At 37.3% G+C, this 12342-nt stretch overlaps 12 non-coding genes across 12 annotated transcripts; 10 read left to right on the top strand and 2 right to left on the bottom strand.

The window, feature by feature from the left end:
- The first annotated feature begins 2051 nt into the window (after positions 1-2051).
- Trnai-aau (transfer RNA isoleucine (anticodon AAU)) lies at positions 2052-2125 on the top strand. Its single transcript has one exon. It is a non-coding gene; the product is annotated as a tRNA-Ile (tRNA).
- Positions 2126-3680: 1555 nt separating this feature from the next.
- Trnan-guu (transfer RNA asparagine (anticodon GUU)) lies at positions 3681-3772 on the top strand. Its single transcript is given in 2 exon segments — positions 3681-3718; positions 3737-3772. It is a non-coding gene; the product is annotated as a tRNA-Asn (tRNA).
- A 276-nt stretch (positions 3773-4048) lies between these two features.
- Positions 4049-4122, top strand: Trnai-aau (transfer RNA isoleucine (anticodon AAU)). The gene has a single exon. It is a non-coding gene; the product is annotated as a tRNA-Ile (tRNA).
- A 313-nt stretch (positions 4123-4435) lies between these two features.
- Positions 4436-4507, bottom strand: Trnae-uuc (transfer RNA glutamic acid (anticodon UUC)). Its single transcript has one exon. It is a non-coding gene; the product is annotated as a tRNA-Glu (tRNA).
- A 1194-nt stretch (positions 4508-5701) lies between these two features.
- Positions 5702-5775, top strand: Trnai-aau (transfer RNA isoleucine (anticodon AAU)). The gene has a single exon. It is a non-coding gene; the product is annotated as a tRNA-Ile (tRNA).
- A 1400-nt stretch (positions 5776-7175) lies between these two features.
- Positions 7176-7249, top strand: Trnai-aau (transfer RNA isoleucine (anticodon AAU)). The gene has a single exon. It is a non-coding gene; the product is annotated as a tRNA-Ile (tRNA).
- A 429-nt stretch (positions 7250-7678) lies between these two features.
- On the top strand, positions 7679-7755 carry Trnai-aau (transfer RNA isoleucine (anticodon AAU)). Its single transcript has one exon. It is a non-coding gene; the product is annotated as a tRNA-Ile (tRNA).
- Positions 7756-8185: 430 nt separating this feature from the next.
- Trnai-aau (transfer RNA isoleucine (anticodon AAU)) lies at positions 8186-8262 on the top strand. Its single transcript has one exon. It is a non-coding gene; the product is annotated as a tRNA-Ile (tRNA).
- A 1407-nt stretch (positions 8263-9669) lies between these two features.
- Trnai-aau (transfer RNA isoleucine (anticodon AAU)) lies at positions 9670-9743 on the top strand. Its single transcript has one exon. It is a non-coding gene; the product is annotated as a tRNA-Ile (tRNA).
- Positions 9744-10574: 831 nt separating this feature from the next.
- Positions 10575-10646, bottom strand: Trnae-uuc (transfer RNA glutamic acid (anticodon UUC)). Its single transcript has one exon. It is a non-coding gene; the product is annotated as a tRNA-Glu (tRNA).
- Positions 10647-11299: 653 nt separating this feature from the next.
- Trnan-guu (transfer RNA asparagine (anticodon GUU)) lies at positions 11300-11391 on the top strand. The gene is given in 2 exon segments: positions 11300-11337; positions 11356-11391. It is a non-coding gene; the product is annotated as a tRNA-Asn (tRNA).
- A 276-nt stretch (positions 11392-11667) lies between these two features.
- On the top strand, positions 11668-11741 carry Trnai-aau (transfer RNA isoleucine (anticodon AAU)). Its single transcript has one exon. It is a non-coding gene; the product is annotated as a tRNA-Ile (tRNA).
- Positions 11742-12342: the final 601 nt, after the last annotated feature.

Genomic DNA, 12342 nt, shown 5'->3' with positions numbered 1-12342 from the left:
AGTGTCTTTTTAACCGTTAATCTCAAAGAATGACACGTGACTTGAAGTTAGGTGAAAGTGTTGTGCTGTTATATATTAATTTATATTAATTTATTGTAAAGCTGACACTTTAATGGCCACATGGTTCTTCACGAACAACCTACTCAGTCACTGTCGCTTTTACAACTGTAACAATCAATGATTTGACATATAAAACCTCACTAACGATCCTTCTGAAAGAAATCAAAAATTTAAAATATTTGGTATAAAGAGTTTCCCAGACCGAGAATAGAACCCGGGCCGCATGGGTGAGAGCCTGAAATCCTAACACCTAGTCCATCTGGGATATCGGCAAAAATGACCTATTCTCTCCACTGAAATAATATCCATGATGTCTTCGAGGTAAGTATTTTAAATACTTCATGTAATTCTTTTTTAAATGTATAAATTATGTGTTTTGTTGTGTTGAGAAAATCATTTAAAACCAATGTAATTTAATGCAGATTGAGTGAAAAAAGTACTCTCTTAGTTAAAAAAATAACATTTCACAACTTCCTTCTTGAAGACAATTACTGTAAGAGTCTTAATGAAATTGGCTGAGTATATTCAATAGAACATATGGCCGGTTAGCTCTTGGTTAGAGCGTCGTGCTAATAACGCGAATGTCGCGGGTTCGATCCCCGTACTGACCAGTGTCTTTTTAACCGTTAATCTCAAAGAATGACACGTGACTTGAAGTTAGGTGAAAGTGTTGTGCTGTTATATTATTGTACTCGTGACTTTCCCATATTTGCATGCACCTTTACGATCATCCTCCTTAACAACTACAACAGTTAAATCGATAAATTATCAGGTTAAACCCCACTAATCACATTCTGGAAAGTTTTTGTTAAGGTAATATATTCTTTAGTCACTCTAGAAATACAGCCTAAAGTGTAAAGCTTCACCATTATATTTCTGACGTTTCAAAACTAAAACTGACCTGATCTTTGCTTGAAGAAAAGTTTCCCAGACCGGATATCGTACCCGGGCCGCCTGGGTGAAAGCCAGGAATCCTTACCCCTAGACCATCTGGGAATACGATTACTTTGGCAGAAGTATTATCTAATAAATTGGTGTTACCTCAATGTAGCGCTACTGAAGTAATATCCGCGTAGTTTTCTTTGTCAGTATTTGAAATACTTCATGTAATTCTGTCTTCTGTATACAGTTGATGTCTTTGTTTTATGTTGGAAATATCACTGAAAAACTATTGCTATTCAAAATTAATTTATTATAAAGCTGACACTGTAATGGCCACATGGTTCTTCTCGAACGACCTACCCAGTCACTGTCGCTTTTACAACTGTAACAATCAATGATTTGACATATAAAACCTCACTAATGATCCTTCTGAAAGAATTCAAAAATTTATAATATTTGGTGTTAAAGAGTTTCCCAGACCGGGATTAGAACCCGGGCCGCATGGGTGAGAGCCTGAAATCCTAACGCCTAGTCCATCTCTCTACTGAACTAATATCCATGCTGTTTTCGAGGTCAGTATTTTAAATACTTCATGTAATACTTTCTTAAATGTATAAATTATGAGTTTTGTTGTGTTGAGAAAATCATTTAAAACCAATGTAATTTAATGCAGATTAACAAAAAATATTGGACATTTCGAATCTTTTATAAAAACAAATTAACAAACCATAGTCCGTGTCGGTCTCTGTGGCACAATCGGTCAGCGCGTTCGGCTGTTACCTCTTATACTGATGGGTACCGAAAGGTTGGTGGTTGAAGCCCACCCAGGGACGCTGTCTATTATTTAAAAAATGAATCCTTTCAATCTATGTGTTCCCTCGGATGAAATCCATTTAATATTGAGGAATAGCAAGTCTATCTTTGATTTCTGTTTCCTAGAGTCAAACAGATACTACAAAAACAAATGTTGCTGACAAAATTTAGTACTTCGTAACTGAAAGATGCCATCTCGTTCCTCTACTGTTTCTTCACACAATTAATAGATGGTGACTAAAATATAAAATGAAATGTCTCAATGAAATTAGCTGAGTATATTCAATAGGACATATGGCCGGTTAGCTCAGTTGGTTAGAGCGTCGTGCTAATAACGCGAATGTCGCGGGTTCGATCCCCGTACTGGCCAGTGTCTTTTTAACCGTTAATCTCAAAGAATGACACGTGACTTGAAGTTAGGTGAAAGTGTTGTGCTGTTATATTATTGTACTCATGACATTGCCATGGTTGCATGCATCTTTATGATCATCCTCCATAACAACTACAATAGTTAAATCGATAAATTATCAGGTTAAACCCCATTAATAACATTCTGGAAAGTTTTTGTTAAGGTAATATATTCTTTAGTCACTCTAGTAATAGAGCCTAAAGTGTAAAACTTCACCATTATCTTTCTGACGTTTAAAAACTAAAACTGACCTGATCTTTGTTTGGAGAAAAGTTTCCCAGACCGGGAATCGAACTCGGGCCCCTGGGTGAATGCCGCGAATCCTAACCCCTAGACCATCTGGGAATCCGATTACTTTGGCAGAAGTATTATCTATTAAATTAGCTTAGCGGTTAGCGGTTAGCTCAGTCGGTTAGACTACCGTTAGAGCGTCGTGCTAATAGCGCGAATGTCGCGGGTTCGATCCCCGTACTGACCAGTGTCTTTTTAACCGTTAATCTCAAAGAATGACACGTGACTTGAAGTTAGGTGAAAGTGTTGTGGTGATATATTATTGTACTCGTGACTTTCCCATATTTGCATGCATCTTTACGATCATCCTCCTTAACAACTACAACAGTTAAATCGATAAATTATCAGGTTAAACCCCACTAATCACATTCTGGAAAGTTTTTGTTAAGGTAATATATTCTTTAGTCACTCGAGAAATACAGCCCAAAGTGTAAAGCTTCACCATTATCTTTCTGACGTTTCAAAACTAAAACTGACCTGATCTTTGTTTGAAGAAAAGTTTCCCAGACCGGGAATCGAACCCGGGCCGACTGGGTGAAAGCCAGGAATCCTAACCCCTAGACCATCTGGGAATACGATTACTTTGGCAGAAGTATTATCTAATAAATTGGTGTTACCTCAATGTAGCGCTACTGAAGTAATATCCGCGTAATTTTCTTCGTCAGTATTTGAAATACTTCATGTATTTCTGTCTTCTGTATACAGCTGATGTCTTTGTTTTATGTTGGAAATATCACTGAAAAACTATTCCTATCCAAAATTAATTTATTATAAAGCTGACACTGTAATGGCCACATGGTTCTTCACAAACAACCTACTCAGTCACTGTCGCTTTTACAACTGTAACAATCAATGATTTGACATATAAAAAATCACTAACGATCCTTCTGAAAGAAATCAAAAATTTAAAATATTTGGTATAATGAGTTTCCCAGACCGAGAATGGAACCCGGGCCGCATGGGTGAGAGCCTGAAACCCTAACGCCTAGTCCATCTGGGATATCGGCAGAAATGACCTACTCTCTCCATTGAAATAATATCCATGATGTCTTCGATGTCAGTATTTTAAATACTTCATGTAATTCTTTCTTAAATGTATAAATTATGTGTTTTGTTGTGTTGACAAAATCATTTAAAACCAATGTAATTTAATGCAGATTACCAAAAAATATTGGACATTTCGAATCTTTTATAAAAACAAATTAACAAACCTTAGTCCGTGTCGGTCTCTGTGGCACAATTGGTCAGCGCGTTCGGCTGTTACCTCTTATACTGATGGGTACCGAAAGGTTGGTGGTTCAAGCCCACCCAGGGACGCTGTCTATTATTTAAAAATTGAATCATTTCTATCTGTGTGTTCCCCCGGATGAAATCCATTTAATATTAAGGAATAGCAAGTCTATCTTTAATTTCTGTTTCCTAGAGTCAAACAGATACTACAAAAACAAATGTCGCTGACAGAATTTAGTACTTCGTAACTGAAAGATGCTATCTCGTTCCTCTACTGTTTCTTCACACAATCAATAGATGGTGACTAAAATATCGAATGAAATGTCTCAATGAAATTAGCTGAGTATATTCATTAGGACATATAGCCGGTTAGCTCAGTTGGTTAGAGCGTCGTGCTAATAACGCGAATGTCGCGGGTTCGATCCCCGTACTGGCCAGTGTCTTTTTAACCGTTAATCTCAAAGAATGACACGTGACTTGAAGTTAGGTGAAAGTGTTGTGCTGTTATATTATTGTACTCATGACATTGCCATGGTTGCATGCATCTTTATGATCATCCTCCATAACAACTACAATAGTTGAATCGATAAATTATCAGGTTAAACCCCATTAATAACATTCTGGAAAGTTTTTGTTAAGGTAATATATTCTTTAGTCACTCTAGAAATAGAGCCTATAGTGTAAAACTTCACCATTATCTTTCTGACGTTTCAAAACTAAAACTGACCTGATCTTTGTTTGGAGAAAAGTTTCCCAGACCGGGAATTGAACCCGGGCCGCCTGGGTGAAAGCCAGGAATCCTAACCCCTAGACCATCTGGGAATCCGATTACTTTGGCAGAAGTATTATCTAATAAATTAGATCAGCGGATAGCTGTTAGCTCAGTTGGTTAGACTACCGTTAGAGCGTCGTGCTAATAACGCGAATGTCGCGGGTTCGATCCCCGTATTGACCAGGGTCTTTTTAACCGTTAATCTCAAAGAATGACACGTGACTTGAAGTTAGGTGAAAGTGTTGTGCTGTTATATTAATGTACTCGTGATTTTCCCATATTTGCATGCATCTTTACGATCATCCTCCTTAACAACTACAACAGTTAAATCGATAAATTATCAGGTTAAAACCCACTAATCACATTCTGGAAAGTTTTTGTTAAGGTAATATATTCTTTAGTCACTCTAGAAATACAGCCTAAAGTGTAAAGCTTCACCATTATCTTTCTGACGTTTCAAAACTAAAACTGACCTGATCTTTGCTTGAAGAAAAGTTTCCCAGACCTGGAATCGAACCCGGGCCGCCTGGGTGAAAGCCAGGAATCCTAACCCCTAGACCATCTGGGAATACGATTACTTTGGCAGAAGTATTATCTAATAAATTGGTGTTACCTCAATGTAGCGCTACTGAAGTAATATCCGCGTAGTTTTCTTTGTCAGTATTTGAAATACTTCATGTAATTCTGTCTTCTGTATAAAGTTGATGTCTTTGTTTTATGTTAGAAATATCACTGAAAAACTATTGCTATTCAAAATTAATTTATTATAAAGCTGACACTGTAATGGCCACATGGTTCTTCACGAACGACCTACCCAGTCACTGTCGCTTTTACAACTGTAACAATCAATGATTTGACATATAAAACCTCACTAATGATCCTTCTGAAAGAAATCAAAAATTTATAATATTTGGTGTTAAAGAGTTTCCCAGACCGGGATTAGAACCCGGGCCGCATGGGTGAGAGCCTGAAATCCTAACGCCTAGTCCATCTCTCTACTGAACTAATATCCATGCTGTTTTCGAGGTCAGTATTTTAAATACTTCATGTAATTCTTTCTTAAATGTATAAATTAAGTGTTTTGTTGTGTTGAGAAAATCATTTAAAACCAATGTAATTTAATGCAGATTGAGTGAAAAAAGTACTCTCTTAGTTAAAAAAATAACATTTCACAACTTCCTTCTTGAAGACAATTACTGTAAGAGTCTTAATGAAATTGGCTGAGTATATTCAATAGAACATATGGCCGGTTAGCTCAGTTGGTTATAGCGTCGTGCTAATAACGCGAATGTCGCGGGTTCGATCCCCGTACTGGCCAGTGTCTTTTTAACCTTAATCTCAAAGAATGACACGTGACTTGAAGTTAGGTGAAAGTGTTGTGCTGTTATATTATTGTACTCGTGACATTCCCATATTTGCATGCATCTTTACGATCATCCTCCTTAACAACTACAACAGTTAAATCGATAAAATATCAGGTTAAACCCCACTAATCACATTCTGGAAAGTTTTTGTTAAGGTAATTCTTTAGTCACTCGAGAAATACAGCCTAAAGTGTAAAACTTCTCCATTATCTTTCTGACGTTTCAAAACTAAAACTGACCTGATCTTTGTTTGGAGAAAAGTTTTCCAGACCGGGAACCGAACCCGGGCCGCCTGGGTGAAAGCCAGGAATCCTAACCCCTACACCATCTGGGAATCCGATTACTTTGGCAGAAGTATTATCTAATAAATTGGTGTTACCTCAATGTAGCGCTACTGAAGTAATATCCGCGTAGTTTTCTTCGTCAGTATTTGAAATACTTCGTGTACTTCTGTCTTCTGTATACAGCTGATGTCTTTTTTTATGTTGAAAATATCACTGAAAAACTATTCCTATCCGAAATCAATTTATTATGAAGCTGACACTGTAATGTCCACATGGTTCTTCACGAACAACCTACCCAGTCACTGTCGCTTTTACAACTGTAACAATCAATGATTGGACATATAAAACCTCACTAATGATCCTTCTGAAAGAAATCAGAAATTTAAAATATTTGGTATAAAGAGTTTCGCAGACCGGGAATAGAACCCGGGCCGCATGGGTGAGAGCCTGAAATCCTAACGCCTAGTCCATCTGGGATATCGGCAGAAAGGACCTACTCTCTCCACTGAACTAATATCGATGCTGTCTTCGAGGTCAGTATTTTAAATACTTCATGTAATTCTTTCTTAAATGTATAAATTATGTGTTTTGTTGTGTTGAGAAAATCATTTAAAACCAATGTAATTTAATGCAGATTACCAAAAAATATTGGACATTTCGAATCTTTTATAAAAACAAATTAACAAACCATAGTCCGTGTCGGTCTCTGTGGCACAATCGGTCAGCGCGTTCGGCTGTTACCTCTTATACCGATGGGTACCGGAAGGTTGGTGGTTGAAGCCCACCCAGGGACGCTGTCTATTATTTAAAAAATGAATCCTTTCTATCTGTGTGTTCCCTCGGATGAAATCCATTTAATATTAAGGAATAGCAAGTCTATCTTTAATTTCTGTTTCCTAGAGTCAAACAGATACTACAAAAACAAATGTCGCTGACAGAATTTAGTACTTCGTAACTGAAAGATGCTATCTCGTTCCTCTACTGTTTCTTCACACAATTAATAAATGAAAGCTAAAATATAAAATGAAATGTCTCAATGAAATTAGCTGAGTATATTCAATAGGACATATGGCCGGTTAGCTCAGTTGGTTAGAGCGTCGTGCTAATAACGCGAATGTCGCGGGTTCGATCCCCGTACTGGCCAGTGTCTTTTTAACCGTTAATCTCAAAGAATGACACGTGACTTGAAGTTAGGTGAAAGTGTTGTGCTGTTATATTATTGTACTCATGACATTGCCATGGTTGCATGCATCTTTATGATCATCCTCCATAACAACTACAATAGTTAAATCGATAAATTATCAGGTTAAACCCCATTAATAACATTCTGGAAAGTTTTTGTTAAGGTAATATATTCTTTAGTCACTCTAGAAATACAGACTAAAGTGTAAAACTTCACCATTATCTTTCTGACGTTTCAAAATTAAAACTGACCTGATCTTTGTTTGGAGAAAAGTTTCCCAGACCGGGAATCGAACCCGGGCCGACTGGGTGAAAGCCGGAATCCTAACCCCTAGACCATCTGGGAATCCGATTACTTTGGCAGAAGTATTATCTAATAAATTAGCTCAGCGGTTAGCGGTTAGCTCAGTTGGTTAGAGCGTCGTGCTAATAACGCGAATGTCGCGGGTTCGATCCCCGTACTGGCCAGTGTCTTTTTAACCGTTAATCTCAAAGAATGACACGTGACTTGAAGTTAGGTGAAAGTGTTGTGCTGTTATATTATTGTACTCATGACATTGCCATGGTTGCATGCATCTTTATGATCATCCTCCATAACAACTACAATAGTTAAATCGATAAATTATCAGGTTAAACCCCATTAATAACATTCTGGAAAGTTTTTGTTAAGGTAATATATTCTTTAGTCACTCTAGAAATACAGCCCAAAGTGTAAAGCTTCACCATTATCTTTCTGACGTTTCAAAACTAAAACTGACCTGATCTTTGTTTGAAGAAAAGTTTCCCAGACCGGGAATCGAACCCGGGCCGACTGGGTGAAAGCCAGGAATCCTAACCCCTAGACCATCTGGGAATCCGATTACTTTGGCAGAAGTATTATCTAATAAATTAGCTCAGCGGTTAGCGGTTAGCTCAGTTGGTTAGAGCGTCGTGCTAATAACGCGAATGTCGCGGGTTCGATCCCCGTACTGGCCAGTGTTTTTTTAACCGTTAATCTCAAAGAATGACACGTGACTTGAAGTTAGGTAAAAGTGTTGTGCTGTTATATTATTGTACTCGTGACATTGCCATGGTTGAATGCATCTTTATGATCATCCTCCTTAACAACTACAACAGTTAAATCGATAAATTATCAGGTTAAACCCCATTAATAACATTCTGGAAAGTTTTTGTTAAGGTAATAAATTCTTTAGTCACTCTAGAAATACAGCCTAAAGTGTAAAGCTTCACCATTATCTTTCTGACGTTTCAAAACTAAAACTGACCTGATCTTTGCTTGAAGAAAAGTTTGCCAGACCGGGAATCAAACCCGGGCCGTCTGGGTGAAAGGCAGGAATTCTAACCCCTAGACCATCTGGGAATACGATTGCTTTGGCAGAAGTATTATCTAATAAATTGGTGTTACCTCAGTGTAGCGCTACTGAAGTAATATCCGCGTAGTTTTCTTCGTCAGTATTTGAAATACTCCATGTATTTCTGTCTTCTGTATACAGCTGATGTCTTTGTTTTATGTTGGAAATATCACTGAAAAACTATTCCTATCCAAAATTAATTTATTATAAAGCTGACACTTTAATGGCCAAATGGTTCTTCACGAACAACCTACTCAGTCACTGTCGCTTTTACAACTGTAACAATCAATGATTTGACATATAAAACCTCACTAACGATCCTTCTGAAAGAAATCAAAAATTTAAAATATTTGGTATAAAGAGTTTCCCAGACCGAGAATAGAAACCGGGCCGCATGGGTGAGAGCCTGAAATCCTAACACCTAGTCCATCTGGGATATCGGCAAAAATGACCTATTCTCTCCACTGAAATAATATCCATGATGTCTTCGAGGTCAGTATTTTAAATACTTCATGTAATTATTTCTTAAATGTATAAATTATGTGTTTTGTTGTGTTGAGAAAATCATTTAAAACCAATGTAATTTAATGCAGATTAACAAAAAATATTGGACATTTCGAATCTTTTATAAAAACAAATTAACAAACCATAGTCCGTGTCGGTCTCTGTGGCACAATCGGTCAGCGCGTTCGGCTGTTACCTCTTATACTGATGGGTACCGAAAGGTTGGTGGTTGAAGCCCACCCAGGGACGCTGTCTATTATTTAAAAAATGAATCCTTTCAATCTATGTGTTCCCTCGGATGAAATCCATTTAATATTGAGGAATAGCAAGTCTATCTTTGATTTCTGTTTCCTAGAGTCAAACAGATGCTACAGAAAACAAATGTTGCTGACAAAATTTAGTACTTCGTAACTGAAAGATGCCATCTCGTTCCTCTACTGTTTCTTCACACAATTAATAGATGGTGACTAAAATATAAAATGAAATGTCTCAATGAAATTAGCTGAGTATATTCAATAGGACATATGTCCGGTTAGCTCAGTTGGTTAGAGCGTCGTGCTAATAACGCGAATGTCGCGGGTTCGATCCCCGTACTGGCCAGTGTCTTTTTAACCGTTAATCTCAAAGAATGACACGTGACTTGAAGTTAGGTGAAAGTGTTGTGCTGTTATATTATTGTACTCGTGACATTGCCATGGTTGCATGCATCTTTATGATCATCCTCCTTAACAAATACAACAGTTAAATCGATAAATTATCAGGTTAAACCCCATTAATAACATTCTGGAAAGTTTTTGTTAAGGTAATATAATCTTTAGTCACTCTAGAAATACAGCCTAAAGTGTAAAGCTTCACCATTATCTTTGTGACGTTTCAAAACTAAAACTGACCTGATCTTTGATTGAAGAAAAGTTTCCCAGACCGGGAATCGAACCCGGGCCGCCTGTGTGAAAGCCAGGAATCCTAACCCCTAGACCATCTGGGAATACGATTACTTTGGCAGAAGTATTATCTAATAAATTAGCTCAGCGGTTAGCGGTTAGCTCAGTTGGGTAGACTACCGTTAGAGCGTCGTGCTAATAACGCGAATGTCGCGGGTTCGATCCCCGTACTGACCAGTGTCTTTTTAACCGTTAATCTCAAAGAATGACACGTGACTTGAAGTTAGGTGAAAGTGTTGTGCTGTTATATTATTGTACTCGTGACTTTCCCATATTTGCATGCATCTTTACTATCATCCTCCTTAATAACTACAACAGTTAAATCGATAAATTATCAGGTTAAACCCCACTAATCACATTCTGGAAAGTTTTTGTTAAGGTAATATATTCTTTAGTCACTCGAGAAATACAGCCCAAAGTGTAAAGCTTCGCCATTATCTTTCTGACGTTTCAAAACTAAAACTGACCTGATCTTTGTTTGAAGAAAAGTTTCCCAGACCGGGAATCGAACCCGGGCCGCCTGGGTGAAAGCCAGGAATCCTAACCCCTAGACCATCTGGGAATACGATTACTTTGGCAGAAGTATTATCTAATAAATTGGTGTCACCTCAATGTAGCGCTACTGAAGTAATATCCGCGTAGTTTTCTTCGTCAGTATTTGAAATACTTCATGTATTTCTGTCTTCTGTATACAGCTGATATCTTTGTTTTATGTTGGAAATATCACTGAAAAACTATTCCTATCCAAAATTAATTTATTATAAAGCTGACACTGTAATGGCCACATGGTTCTTCACGAACAACCTACTCAGTCACTGTCGCTTTTACAACTGTAACAATCAATGATTTGACATATAAAACCTCACTAACGATCCTTCTAAAAGAAATCAAAAATTTAAAATATTTGGTATAATGAGTTTCCCAGACCGAGAATAGAACCCGGGCCGCATGGGTGAGAGCCTGAAATCCTAACGCCTAGTCCATCTGGGATATCGGCAGAAATGACCTACTCTCTCCACTGAAATAATATTCATGATGTCTTCGAGGTCAGTATTTTAAATACTTCATGTAATTCTTTCTTAAATGTATAAATTATGTGTTTTGTTGTGTTGAGAAAATCATTTAAAACCAATGTAATTTAATGCAGATTACCAAAAAATATTGGAAATTTCGAATCTTTTATAAAAACAAATTAACAAACCATCGTGCGTATCGGTCTCTGTGGCACAATCGGTCAGCGCGTTCGGCTGTTACCTCTTATACTGATGGGTACCGAAAGGTTGGTGGTTCAAGCCCACCCAGGGACGCTGTCTATTATTTAAAAATTGAATCCTTTCTATCTGTGTGTTCCCCCGGATGAAATCCATTTAATATTAAGGAATAGCAAGTCTATCTTTAATTTCTGTTTTCTAGAGTCAAACAGATACTACAAAAACAAATGTCGCTGACAGAATTTAGTACTTCGTAACTGAAAGATGCTATCTCGTTCCTCTACTGTTTCTTCACACAATTAATAGATGGTGACTAAAATATCAAATGAAATGTCTCAATGAAATTAGCTGAGTATATTCCATAGGGCATATGGCCGGTTAGCTCAGTTGGTTAGAGCGTCGTGCTAATAACGCGAATGTCGCGGGTTCGATCCCCGTACTGGCCAGTGTCATTTTAACCGTTAATCTCAAAGAATGACACGTGACTTGAAGTTAGGTAAAAGTGTTGTGCTGTTATATTATTGTACTCGTGACATTGCCATGGTTGCATGCATCTTTATGACCATCCTCCTCAACAAATACAACAGTTAAATCGATAAATTATCAGGTTAAACCCCATTAATAACATTCAGGAAAGTTTTTGTTAAGGTAATATAATCTTTAGTCACTCTAAAAATACAGCCTAAAGTGTAAAGCTTCACCATTATCTTTCTGACGTTTCAAAACTAAAACTGACCTGATCTCTGCTTGAAGAAAAGTTTCCCAGACCGGGAATCGAACCCGGGCTGACTGGGTGAAAGCCAGGAATCCTAACCCCTAGACCATCTGGGAATACGATTACTTTGGCAGAAGTATTATCTAATAAATTGGTGTTACCTCAATGTAGCGCTACTGAAGTAATATCCGCGTAGTTTTCTTCGTCAGTATTTGAAATACTTCATGTACTTCTGTCTTCTGTATACAGTTGATGTCTTTGTTTTATGTTGGAAATATCACTGAAAAACTATTGCTATTCAAAATTAATTTATTATAAAGCTGACACTGTAA

The sequence above is a fragment of the Styela clava genome, chromosome 10 (assembly GCF_964204865.1).
Source record: "Styela clava chromosome 10, kaStyClav1.hap1.2, whole genome shotgun sequence".
NCBI classification, from domain to species: domain Eukaryota; kingdom Metazoa; phylum Chordata; class Ascidiacea; order Stolidobranchia; family Styelidae; genus Styela; species Styela clava.
This window is presented reverse-complemented; position numbering and strand designations above follow the sequence as displayed.